The following is a 14,213-nucleotide window of genomic DNA, read 5'->3' on the forward strand; positions in this document are numbered from 1 at the left end:
AAAAAGCCCTGAGGTGCCAGGAGATCCCTGTGGGGGGAGAGCTGTCTGTGTGTGTATCTCAGGGAATCTTTGGGGGACATTTATCCTCATCTTGGAGGTAGAGGGAAGATTTTAAAGTTCAGAATATTTCTGCCACCTTCCTCTTTCCTCCCCTTGTGCTTACTTCCAGGCAAAGGTGAAAACCTGCTTTATATCCCCTGTGTCTAATAGAGAATCTACATCAAAAGCAGGAAAGTGAGAGAAGAGAGAGGAAAGTGAGGAATAGAGATCAGCTTGTTGCTTTGTGGCAGGTTATAAAATCAGCAAAGGCCTTTGCAGACCCAGGAGCCAAACAGAACTCACAGGAGTAGAAGTAATCTGTTAACAAATGCAGGCCAGTTGGCCACCCCAATGACTGCTGTTTGTCAATCACAATAGGTACAATTCTAACCTATTTGCATTTATAAACAATATGGAGAAAGAGCTAGATGGGATGAAGGGGAAAATAAAAGTCAATCTTTCTAAAATTTTTCACGTGGCATTTTTTGACTTGGGAAGGATTACTGTGAAGAGGACATTTGGCAAACCTGCATTTTCTATGTTTTTATACCCATTTTCCAACTGGTTCAGAGAAGAACATACTTTTGTAAACACTGAAGTATAGGTGATTTACAATATTATGTTAGTTTCATGTGTACACTATGGTGATTCTGTATTTTTACAGATTATACTCCATTAAAAGTTTTTACAGCATAATGGCTATAATTCCCTGTGCTATACAGTATATCCTTGTCACTTAACTATTTTATACACAGTAGTTTGTATCTCTTCATCCCATACCCCTAATTTGCCCCTCCCCCTTCCCTCTCCTCTTTCATAACCACTGGGTTATTCTATCTGTGAGTCTGTTTCTGTTTTGCATATACATTCATTTGTATTGTTTTTTTAGATCCCACGTATAAGTGACATCATAGTGTTTGTCTTTCTCTGTCTGGCTTATTTCACTAAGCACGATATTAACTACCAACCTGTTGGTAGACTTTCAGTGATAACAAAAGCCACTCACACCGCAGGTTAGGGTAACTCTGTGGGAGTTACAGTCTAGAAATCTACAGACACACAGTAGTGGAGCCAAACCCCAATACAGTAAGTCCCCTACATATGAACAAGTTCCTTTCCTAGAGCGCGTTTGTAAGTCCAATTTGTTCATAAGTCCAACAAATTTAGCCTAGGTACCCAACTATCACAATCGGCTGTATAGTACCATACAGTAATAGGTTTGTAATACTTTTCACACAAATAATACATAAAAGACAAACAAACACAAGAAATAAAGAAAACATTTTTAATCTTACAGTACAGTACAGTACCTTGAAAAGTACAATAACACAGTATTGATACAACAGCTGGCATACAGGGGCTGGCATCGAGTGAACAGGCAAGAAGAGTTACTGACTGGAGGAGGGAGAGAAGGTGGGAGATGGTAGAGCTGAAGGATCGTCAACAATAGGAGACAGAGGGCAAGCTGCAGTTTCACTCACGCCATACGTGATTAGACATGCGAATGCACGTTCACATCTTTGAAAGTTCGCAACTTGAAGGTTCGTGTGTAGGGGACTTACTGTAGACTTTCTTCTGTGATCATCCACTGCAGCGACCCTCTAGTAACTCCTGACACAGTAGAGCTGCTGGCCATAGACGCTGGATCCCTTTTTGGGGGTGAAATGCCTTTTCCTGGCTGTAGAAAGTAAATTCATGGCTCTTCTTATGTGTTCGGACTGGCTTGAGACCCTGGCTTTAATAGACAAGGTCTGTAGGTCTTGAGGCTCATATTCTCCCTTTCCTCATCTGGGTAACAATAGAGTGATGACAGGCATTAAAGCCTAGAGAGGATATAAAGGTCCATCATAATAAGGGTAGATTAGTGTATATCACAATGCCGTGTGCCAAAAATGGAGGTGAAGTTTCTGTCTCAGCTCATTACTCTGAAATCCCATAAACTGGGGTCTACTCTTTAGCCAGCTGGGTTTCTGAAGCCAAGTCATTAACAGGGCTTGTAATCAAGCTGGACAGTTACTTTAAAATGTGGGCAAACAAGTCCAGAGGTAAGGAAATAAACCAGGATGAGCAGAATAACTTGAGCCCACCCACTTTGGTAGATCACAGAGTGAGCTACACAGCAGAAAAACATTTTATGCCCGAGAACCTTAAAGTATAACCCTAAAAAAAAAGTGCTCAAAGAGTCTAGATATACTTTTATTCTTTGTAAACAAAGTTATTTCAGAGTGATTTCCCTGAAGGTTGGCATTACCCTGCCTAAAAGTTTGTGGTCAACAGAAGTCTTTTGGGAAAAGTCTTTAGCCACTTTGACGTAGAAAGTCAACGGCTTTTCCGAAATGTGACAGGCTCGTAAACCCCAAACAGGTCTGAATGGAGTAGAGGGGTGAGAGAATCAATTCTCCCTGTCATTCTAGTAGTTAAAAATATTGGAAACTATCCTCCATCAGTGCCTTGAATCTTTTATTTTCTTCCTTTAAGACTAAGCCACCTATAATAATCCAGCAGATGTTACAATTAAAGCCCACGGAGAGGTCTGTTCATTTATCTGGGCTGTGGGTTCTATCAAACATCCCTCAGTCATTTTCCATAGTCAGTAATTTTTTTTTTTAACCTGGCAATGATGTCAACTTCAGTAAGTTAAGATGCTATGCTCCCTTTGCTGTTTATGCTTCAGTGCCTTATTAAATGCACCAGCTAAACAGAAAATGTGGTATAAATATGTTTCATGAGTCATTTAAGGATTCAGCCAAGAGACATTGCAATTGACTTTTGAGTCCATTTTTAGAACAAACTCTTTCAAGACTCTCCTCAACGGGAATACTTCCCCCTGTACTAGAACTGACAAGGCTGTATGCATTACTTTATTTTGATACTGACATTTAAACAATAAAATAAAGCCATTTAAAACAAATAGTAGTGCTTTAAGTGTCTGGGCTGTCAAGGCATCAAATTATATAACTTGGAAAAAATCAGAATTCATTGTTAATGGTATGCACTTAACACAAAGGGTCGCTGGAGTACTCACCAGATACATATTCAGCTACCATGTTGGCGCTAACAGGCTGTATTCCTTTAGATAGAATTGACTATATTCACTTAAATGGACTTGACTCAAGTACAATCACTGTATTCAAATGTCAAAAAAAAAAAAAAAAAAGAGAGAAAGAGGATGTCACAGAGGGTCACAAATTATGTTGGATTTTGACAGATTGTCGCCCTGCTTTACAAGAGCGGTAACATCTCATTTGTCACCGTTTGATCTGTAAGTGCGGGAATGGGAGCAGAAGGCCCTCCATCTCCGCCACAATTTAATCGCTCTGAGGCCGACAGTGGTGGTGGGAGCCACCTGCCCGTGCACTGCACTGCTGATCTGTTTTAATTTAATCGTCCATCAGCTGGATGAAAGCATAAATCGTCTCTCTTTGATCTGCAAATGGTGTGTTTTTGTAAAGCAGGGTGTGGAGTCAGGGAGAAAGGACTTCAAATTTTGTGTAGTCTGGACATTGTGGCCCTTTGGAGACACCAGAAGTGATATTTTACTCTACAGGAGTTGCAAACCAAGGAAAGACTCTCTTGGGAAACTTGTGACAGAGCAGGGAAAATAGCAAAAGGAAACCTATTTGGGTTAAGAGGCTAACAATGAAATGAAAGCTTATGAGTGTAATGAGATATCGTTCTTAGAAAACGAAAAACAATTCTCCCATTCATATCTATCATCTTTTTTTTAATTTATTTTTTTATCGAAGTATAGTTGATTTACCATGTCGTGTTAGTTTCGGGCGTATAGCAAAGTGATTCAATTTTACATATATATGTGTGTGTATATATATTCTTTTTCAGATTCTTTTATAGGTTATTACAAAGTATCAAGTGTCATTCCCCATATCTATCATCTTTTAAACAACATTTTCTTGTTGTTAGTGTTGGAACTTTGGCTGCAAGAGAAACAACAGAGGAGAAGGTTAAAGGAGTTTTTTTATATTGCCACTGTGAACGGTCAGCATTATTTTATTTTATTATTTTTATTAAACCACAGTTGATTTACAATATTGTGTTAGTTTCAGGTGTGAATGGACGGCATTATTAATGCCACCTGAAGTTTTCTGAGGATGATGTGAACAGTAAAAGATGATTTTGTTAAAATTGGGATGTGGAAAGAGGCATGCACTTTTAAATAAAATGAATGACGTGATGATAGAACACAATAAACGTTACATCAGAATAGTTTTTATGAGACTTTAAGTGGTCTCACAGACAAACATTTTAAGGTGCTTTCCGTGTCATTTCATAGTCTTTTTCCCAGAATCACAAATAATATATTTTTACAAATAAAAAGGAAACACTTTATAGCACTTCTGCCAAAAATAAATTGGGTAATGAAGAATTGTTAAAAACACATTCAGTGTCTTGTTGTTTTTAAAACAATAACTTCTTACTGCAGAGATCAAAGCAGTAATACAGGGTTTTATAACCATGAGTATAAACATTTCCACCATTATAAGATATTACCATTATAATAGTGTTTTTATGACTCCTGTAAACAGAAACTTGGGGACATGCTACACATTTTTATACAAAAATTTTCCAATATTTTTAAAAATTAATAACCAAACTATTTCTAAAGAAGAATCCATTTTGGGAAAAATCCCCAGGGGTAACCCAGAAATTTCCAAAAGACTTCCCCCAGTCCACAGGGAATCACTCCACAAACCAAAGAAAAATTCCCCCTGAAATTCCTTTAGGATCCCATGGAAAGCAGGAACAATTTACAGTTCAATTCGAAAAGCTCCAAATTTCTTCACTGGCAATGGTTCTAATAAAATTACCAGCAGAGGAGAAGGGCCCTGAAGGCCAACTGAGTCATCCTGCTTATTCTGGCCCATGTATTTAGTTGGCTTTCTCCTTCCATAATTCCCATTAATGGCTTTTCTAAGCAGTATTTGCATAGGAAGCATAAAGGTGTCTCTGCCGCGTCCATTTATTAAGTTATTCCACTTTGAGACTGCAGGCTCAGGGGTAAACATAGCTGAGCTTTTAGGTTCAATAAGTCCCACAAAGCAGTTTTGGAAGAACCTGAATTTTTATAATGGGATTCTGAGGAGTGTCAAGTAAATTGTGGTTGTGACACTAATGTTAGTGTGAGGGAAACGAGAGAGCAGAGTATTATGGATTCTTCCTGCCTTGTAGAGCTAAGCTCTGCTGATGTATTTGGGCCTAGGACAGACTACAGAGAAGAGGGAAGGGAAAGAGGGAAGGAGAAGAAGGAGGTAGAAGAGAGAGGAATGGAGAAAAGAAGAAAAAGGGTGTTGTGTTACATTGTGTATGTATTTTGGGAAGTGATGTAGGGCCACCAACAAGTGCCCTTAGGTGCCCTTTACTATAACTCAGGATGTCTACTCTTCTGCTTCCATTTTACAGCACCTTAGAATTGAATCAGTTCCTCAAAGGCAAGTCCTTCCTACTTTCTTTCTTCCCTTCCTTCCTGCTCCCTTCCTTTCTTTTCAAGCAAGAGTAAATATTCAGAGCATCAAGTATATAGACTACTGTCATCAGACACCTCCTGGCATTCGTCTTTTTCTAACCCCTCCATCTCTTCAGTTACTAAGCCTAGTGGATTCTACCTACAGAAGATCCTTTGACTGCATCTCTTTCTACTCATCCCCCCTTGCCACTGTATTTTTTTATTTTTTTGTCTGAGCCATGGGGCATGAGGGATCTTAGTTCCCTGACCAGGGATCAAACCCCTGCCCCCTGCAGTGGAAGCGCAGAGTCTTAACCACTGGACCACCAGGGAAGTCTCCCCTTGCTGCTACTTTAGTATAGATTGTTTTCCTTTATCACCCAGGCTATGAAGTAATCTCCATTGGTCTATGTGTCTACGGTGCCTTCTGTTCCGGACTTTCGCACTGCACAGGATAAAGTCCAAACTCCCTACCAGTTGTCTAAGTGGCCATTCACACTTAGAACCTAGTTGATCTCCCTGGCCTCCTTCAGCTGCTGTATGTTTTAGCCACCCTGCTCTTCTCACGACTGCTGGCACGTAGCAGGCTTTCCATGCCTCCATGTCTCTGCTTATTCATTCTCTCAACCTGGAGTGCCCTTCTCACCTGTGTCTTTGCATAGAGAAATTCAACACGTCTCAAAGAAATCACTTCCATTTTGTGAAGACTTCCTGAATCCTCTGGCAGAATTAATTGTTTCTTGCTCTACATTCCCATAGGTTTTTTTTTTTTTTTTTTACATACCTCTAGTGTAGTACAAAATATATTACAGTGAGTTATTAAAAAGAGTCCCCCAGTGGATTCTGGGCCCTTGAAGGCAGGCAATAAGTTTTATCCTTGTCTGACCTCCTCTCTTCCTGCCCCTAAACCCAGCATAGTGTTTGTGACCTGAGTCCATTTTCCATCAGTATTGATGATAAACTCATTGGCAAGGGTTATTCCAGGAAGTTTCTTTGGAGGCTTAACTTGAATTGTGTGTGTGTGTGTGTGTGTGTGTGTGTGTGTGTGTTTATAGGTGCATTATATTTGTTAGTAGGCTTAATATTTATATATACTCATGAGATTTTATCTCTAGTGACTAGGCTAGGCTCTTTATACCAGTTGAATTGATCCTTCAGGCTAGTCTAAGAGAATCTGGCGATTGATTTCTGTGACAAGGAAACACAAGGAAGAGAGAGACAGAGAGAAAGAAGACCCTACCATTTATATTAAGGACCTACTGTGTGCCAAACTTGGTCCTAGATGCTTTTTATAATCTTAGTTATATCCCTCAGAGGCAGTAAAACAGCTAGATCCCAGTTCTACCACTTTTGTTTGGGAAAACCTGGGCATTTACTTAGCCACTATGTGCTCTGTTGCCTTTGCTTTTTTCCTCATAGGATTGGTGTAAGGAATAAGTTAGTAAATGTAAAGATCTTAAGACAATGCTTTGCACCTGATAAGTACTCAGTACTGTAAACAGATTATATGTGTGTGTGTGTGTGTGTGTATTTCAGCAGCACTTACTATCCTCATATCCTTAGAGATAGAGTCTTTGGGTATCCTGCCCAAAGTCACATAGATAGTAAGTGGCAGAGCTGAACATGGGGTGGTGGGAACCAATTCACCGCTTTAGGCACTTACAGCACACCTCTCTCTCCAGCATTCATGTTTAGAGCCTGTCCTAATCATTAGTAAGGAGATGCAGAAGAAAAACAAATTAACATGGTCTTATGCTGTAGCTAAATCAAATGAAGAAAAAAAAAATACTCCTCTAAATATCCTTTAAATGCCTTCAAGTCCCCATAAGCTACATTGACTTAACTTACTACAGAGATGGGTAAATTAAGCAAGGATAAAGTTGGTTGATGGGGATCTGTAAGCCTGTAGTTTTCTAAACTCAATGGTGAATCCTGCCAACAACTAGAATTCTGGTTTGGGAGACGGCAGCATCTTTAGGATCATTTTGGAACCTGGAGCAAATGAAAATATACACATTGAATTTTGTACAATTATGTAGACTTTAAGGGCACTTGATGTTTTTAAAGATTATAAGTCTATTTTAATAACTTATATTTCTATTGCTAAGTGTGTGACCTTTACATTGAAGGCACATCTACTATTGTACATTCCGCTCTGTACCAAATACTGTACAGGGAAATAAATGAGGGCTAGGCCCTTCTGTGACAGTGAACTTCACTTTCGTGGAGACTGATCAATCTTGAGTGGTGATAAATGCCGGTGGAAAGGTACAGTAAGCTATCATATATTAAATATGGAAAAGTACTTTTAAATAATACGGAAACGTGCAAAATATAACCTGACAGCCACCACCAAATAGAATTGTGGGCCCAGATTTTGTTTGACAGTATTAGCGACTAATGAAAATTTTGACAGGAAATGCCAGCATACACAACATACATGTTAGCTAGTGTATCAATAATAAGGTTATTTTTATATTTGTGTCTCCTATCTTTTCATGGCAGATTATTTTAAGAAAAAAGTAGGCTTGTTACTTCTAAAATGGATTTCAGTGAAGATTATTTCCTGAATCCCAGAGTATTCTGTTTTATTGAATCTGATTAAAAGCGTTAGGGATCCTACTCGGCATTTTTTCACAAAACAGATCTTGCGGAAACATGATATAGTTGTTGTTTTTGTGATTTCTGGATAGAAGTAAGAATGTAGGAGTATCAGAGTCTGCACCCACCTGGAGGTCAGGACTCTGCAGCACAAGCTGTGTCAAGGACGAAGCGCAGTCTCCCAGGTAGACGACATCAAAGGTTCCCTAGAGACAAGTACACACTAAGTGTTGGCTTCCTTGAGAAAAGATCTGTGTTCTCCTCATTTGATGTTTATGTGCCAGGCATTGTGCTGGGTTTTAAATATACAATAGCAAACAAAAGCTAGTATGACCCAGTTTCTGAGAAAAAGTTTATAATCTCATGCATAATAATCTCAGGAGTAAGTGTAACTGAAACTTCTAGGTAGCAGAGTAGATGGTGCTATCAAGTACATGTAATAGATGAACAAGCACAGCTTGTTTGAACATCTGATGTTCTACACATTACAAACACCCATTTGTGATAGATTTGTCACAAAGAGGTAGCTTTCATTGGAGATTCTAGAATGCAAGAGAGAAGGTGAAAGAAAATTCAAAACCAATAACTAGGGAAGATATTCCAGTCCTGCAAATTCCTCTGAGCAATACAGAGGACATCTATGTTATTTGTTTGTGTAACTCTCAGAAGATACAGTCCCTCCTGTGTTTTGTTTTGTTTTGTTTCCTAGAGTATTCTGGATATTGCTAATTTCAGAGGTGTTTTGTGGACTAGAGGAAATTGGTAAAGGTGTTCTTGGAACAAGGTGCAATCTGATTGCTTCATTAGATTTTAATAATATGCTTGGTGATTTCTGCTATTTTAAATGAGCTCCAATCCCCATTGAACCATCAGACTTGGGAACTGTGTAACTGTGTCTGTGGTTGGGAGATGGGTTAAGCTAAAGGTGGCAGCCCATCGGTTGTAGAGCCAAATATAGAACACTGGCTTCTGAGTTCAGTGTCTGGGCCCTAGACACAAGGGCCCGGTAATGTTGTCCAGCCCCACCGTTTCTGTGAATTGAACCCCCGGAACTCCAGGGAGGATTAGGTACGATTTGGTGAATCTATGATTCCCTAAGAAGGTCTTCGGATGTCTAAAAATATCTTCCTTTTCTCTCTTGACACTTAGAGGAAATCTATTGCATGATCCCCTCAGAAAGAGGACTGAAATGAATTTATGACCTGAATGCCTATATTAAATATTTGCCCTAAAAACAATGAGACCAGGGCAACTATGCATATGTGAAATACGCATTGTTTCGGGAGAACATTTTCAGAATCTGCAGTCATGACAAAAGCAATAAAGGAGGATAATATTTAAGTTGATAAAAGATGCAAACATGGCTTTATTGGGTTTCTAAATTCAAATTAAAAGAATAAATATTTCATCAGTGATACTAATTAAAGATTGGTCAAAGATTTGTCTGTGTCTCCTATAGCAAATACCAATCAGAACTGATTAAGAGAAGTAACATTTATTGGACTGCTCAGTTCATAATACTATGAAGTCTGTTTTACTGAGTAATGGTTATTTGATTATTACTTGATTTTCAAATGACATTAGTACTCCATGCCATTTTGCTCTTTCCACAGAGTTAAGTTTGGATCTGGGCATGGGGGTAATAATGCTTTGGGATGATTAATTCTATAAGCCGGGGTTATAGTGGTTTTGTGTGGATATGTGTGGTTTTAGTGTCTTCATCTGGTGCCATCCTTGCTTTAAAAAAAGCCGATTTAAAAATTGATTGAAAGGACTCTGATATTCAGGCACTTAGCATTTGATCATCATAGTCACATGTTTCTTTTCCATTTTGTTTAAATATTTATACGTCTCATTAGATGCAAGATTCTGATAAAATAGTTTGTGCACTCAGTAATAAGGGCTATTGCGGAAATAGAGAATGGAGAAGATGATGTAAAATGAAGGCCACGGTCACTGGCTTGGGTCTCCTGTATATCAGAATGGGACTGCTCAGTGGTAGGGTCCAGGGGTTGGTCTTTCAGAAGTAGGTGTGAATATGTACACATAGGGTTTATGTGGTACCTTCTTTCTGTCCAGTTTCATTCTTTAGATTTTGAAGCATGTAAATTGCCAGGAAACCATCCACTCTGTCCACCTTTCCAGACCATTGTGTTTGCTCTAGATTTCCTTACTTCTTGGCTTTGTAAGAAAGACTGATGCAAAAAAATGTTTTTGCTCGTCCACATAATAAATATAAACAAGTGAATCAGAGGTCACCATGATGTAGCCTCATGTCAACCTTTGTCGCCAGTTTTTTCAGTATGTAACTCCACTTTTCTCAAGGTCAGGGTCATGGGCAGGTGGGGGTGTGGTCAGCGTTGAGATGGGACTATCTTGAACCCTCTCAGGAGTCCACATGTGATCAGAATAGACTAGAGGTTTCCTTTATGCTCTCTAGGTAACATGCTTTCATGAATGTAGAAATTCTTTACGGTTTCCTAAGGACAACAAAACCATTATGGATTCAGTGGCTCTCGTATAACGAGAGGGTTCTCTCTGAACAACCTCTTTCAAAGAAGATCTACAGAACCATCTGTGGATTTATCTAACGATAAATTCTCTTTCTCTGTTAACCAGATGGAAGGTACTAGAGCACTGTGACAACTCTTCCTTCCCCGTCAACAGTTGGGCTGTGTGTGCACGTAGACACACGTCTACTTGCAGCTGTTTTTGTGAGCAAATCTATGAAACAATGAAGAGTTAAAACAATTCTCCGAATGGCCTGGGCGTGCTGCTCCCACTCTGTATGTATGTCTTACATACCAGGTACATTAAAATTCACATTTAAATTTCAAATGAGTTAAATACACCATTGCTTTCAAATAAGTGACTGATTTTTGTTCCTCTCATGTTATATTAATATTAATATTATGGAATCCTGTAGCCTGGCATTCCTTGCTGACTATCTGATAATTGGGTCGGTGGGGGAGGACTGAGGGTCATCTTGTTTAGCTTATCTCTGCAAGAGAAAGAGGGGCCCATAATAAGGGAAAGCGGCAATAAAATGGTAACAAAAAAATTGAAAAGAAGATTTAATCTCTGGCCAATTTGAAACATATCCCAGGGAATCCATAGAGAAAAAGATAAAGTGTGACTATGAGTAAGTTAACTAAACACATTACACTGTGAGAGCAAATGGAGTTAGTCCATTGTACATGTTTAATTTCCTATTAGTCTCTGGCGTTTACTACCACGCCTGAGTTGGGGCATCTGTAAATTCAGTTAAATACAGTGCATTGTCTAAACATATCACAGCTCCAATCAGTCACCCCAGCTGCTGATAAGAAGCCTCTTGTATTATTGAATCTACAATGGGGAGGCTCTGCAGGCACCAAGATAACAGCTAGGTATTTCACTTTTAAGTATGGAAAGAAAGGAAAAAAAAAAAAAGGAACCTAGCTGCTTGCCTTTGCTTTTACAGCTCTGACATTTATTACCACTCTCAGATTTGCTATACACTAGTGATGTGATTTTGGTTTCGGATGTATTATGTCTTTCTTTGGTTTTAACTTAAACTCTGTGAATCAAAGAGAAGGAAGGAGAGCAGGGGCAGCAAAGCAGTACAAACAAACCAGAAGATCAGCTTTTCCCTTCCTATGAAAATAGCAGCAACTTCTTCAGAAGATGTTTTTGTGTTTTGTTTTGTTTCATTTTTTTAATCTAAGCTCTCTTTATTGATTTGTGCTTTTCTTCCAGGCTGGGTACATAAGAATGAAACCCAGTCTTTTCCTTACTTTTCTTTTTCACAGTTTCATTGAAATTTTTAGTAGAGGTCCTCTAATGATTGATCTCAGAAAGCAAATCGCTTTGACCCTAATGAACTAGAGGGCAAGTCTGTGCATAATCTAGCAAATGCCTTTCCCAAGTTCCACATACGATTTTTCGTTCCTATTGTTATTATTATTTTATTTAGTCTTCATATTACGTTACTTATTATGTTACTTATATTACACCAATCTTTCCACTTTTGGTGACAGTATAGATATATAGAAGTGTTTTTAGATATAATGCTATCTTTCATTTTAAACACTTCTTTTGCAAGGGAGATGGGAATGGTGCCTCTCATTCCTGAGAAATATTCATATACCATTTTCTAAAATCTTATTCAGATACTGGCTATTATGTTGTGTGGAAATCACAATGATACCTGTTTTGCACTTTGTTTTTTAATAGAATGATTGATAATCTTTTGCAAACTGCACCATATGTCCAACATTCACATATTTGTGAAAGTACGAATCGCATTGCCTTCATTTGATTTTATGAGTTTATATTTCCGCTTTCCCAAACAGATGTTTTACTACAGCTGCTATTTGTTTAGTAAATTGGTTCACAGGCAATAGTTCTGTTTTCATATACATTAAGGATCTGGCCAAAAATGTTAATGGGAAAAAAAAGAAAAAGAAGAAGAAGAAGAAAAGAACAAGTAACTTCTTTATCAAGTTCCTGTTTGAGCTTTGTTTCTTGGTTACGTTTTTTTTGGCCTAGTTTTGTGCCGTGCTTCTCTTTACAATAGCGGCCTCCTTGTACACACATATGCATCCGCCCCTCACATACAGGCATCTCCCCCCGCCCTTCCATCCACCTGTCCTCCTGGTAACAAGCCAAAGCAGCCCTAAGGCCACAGGGGTAGGGTTTCAGTATATTCCAAAGATGTAGTTATCCTGCACACAGAAACACTACTGTGTCTTTGGTGACAAACAGCGATATCATTTGCCTTTTTAAAGTTAAAAGGTCAAGAGTAAGGGTTTAGATCAAGGAGCAACAGCTAAATATTTTAGGTGATACAGGCCATGGAAAAGAATGTAAATGCGGAAGTTAGCGGGTGAACGCTAGGTATTAGAAACAGATTATTGGCTCATGCAAGTGACCCGATCCCTTTCTAATGCCCCAGGATGCACTTCTATAGAAAGCTTACTGTTTCTTAGAGATGAGGTTGATGATCCAGTTATGAAAGCCTGCTTAAGCCTAGTGCCCTTTATCAAGCTATTGTCTCTCAGCTCTAAGCCCACTCTTTTTTGTGTGTGTGATGCGGCGGCTGGGATTCTAGGCAGGAGGAGAGAGAAGAAATTGGATCTTTATGTTTGCTTCCTGTTGACTTTTTCCTGACAGTGCCATCCCATCAAAGACCCTTTGCCCTGGCATTGACAGTTGGCTCCGTTTCTAGCTCTTTTTGGCACTCCCGCTCAAGCCCCATTAGCATAAGCTCAGAGGTCTGAGTCTTAGTCCAATGGGGACCTCTTTGCTGGGCTTCCAGATTCTGATAGTACTGAATCTTCCTTATGCTCCCACAATTTCCAGAAGCTTCCTGCAGTTAGGATCTCTGCGCTATTTTTGCTCTTGCAGTTCTCCAACACCCTTTGAACCAATTTCTCATATTAAATTCTCCCTGTTGAAATGCCTAGTATGGTTTCTGTCTTCCCATCTGGACTCTGACAAAGGTAGAACAACAATTTCCTCCTTTATATGCATTATTTCTCTTAGTGTCACATCCTCATTTCCTCACTGGGTGGTAGAATTTGTAACCAGAATGTTATGGCATAAATTAAAGAATTTTCTGTTTTCTTTATTGGAAATCTCAGAGTTTTATAGAAGCATTTGAAAATTACTGAGATCGCTAAATCACTGTGCTTGCGTTTCATTTCTTATATGTCTGTGACTTAAACTGATTTGCAGCCGGTGATCTTTTGTGGAGTATTCACAGGCTCCTTAGCATTCAATAGTGTCTTTTTATGGTGAGGATTAAATAGAAATCTATCTTCATCCGGCAAGTAGTCAAACCAGATAAAGCAGATAGGTAAATAAAGTTATAACAAATATTTGCAAACTACTTCAGTGAAAATTAGGGTCGATTCATGGATTGTGTCAGTCTTTTGGAGAATGGATGAATAAGATACATTTTGAAAAAGTTTGTGTAGAATGTGGGCTTTGAGTTACATGTTAAAGTAAGCAGATGAGTTTAGTGTGAAAAATGAACAAGAGGAACTATTAATGAAAATTAAATGGTATTTAAGAACTACATAGATTAATTTCCTTTAAAAATGTCATTCAGTATGCACAATGATTAAAA

The 14,213-nt window shown here is 38.7% G+C and overlaps 1 protein-coding gene and 1 long non-coding RNA gene across 8 annotated transcripts in view; one reads left to right on the forward strand and one right to left on the reverse strand.

The window, feature by feature from the left end:
• The window catches only part of ESRRG (estrogen related receptor gamma), a 624,815-nt gene that overhangs the window by 518,875 nt on the left and 91,727 nt on the right, over positions 1-14,213 (forward strand). The gene's annotated exons all lie outside the window — the stretch shown is intronic.
• Positions 1,447-8,313, reverse strand: LOC118889629. 2 transcript variants are annotated; one of them, XR_005018584.1, is made up of 4 exons: positions 8,230-8,313; positions 7,349-7,492; positions 3,065-3,163; positions 1,447-1,862 (listed from the first exon to the last, which is right to left on the reverse strand). It is a non-coding gene; the product is annotated as an uncharacterized LOC118889629 (long non-coding RNA). The 2 variants fall into 2 exon arrangements; XR_005018585.1 differs by having other exon boundaries at positions 3,065-3,550.

Source organism: Balaenoptera musculus, chromosome 1, assembly GCF_009873245.2.
Source record: "Balaenoptera musculus isolate JJ_BM4_2016_0621 chromosome 1, mBalMus1.pri.v3, whole genome shotgun sequence".
In the NCBI taxonomy this organism is placed as follows: Eukaryota; Metazoa; Chordata; class Mammalia; order Artiodactyla; family Balaenopteridae; genus Balaenoptera; species Balaenoptera musculus.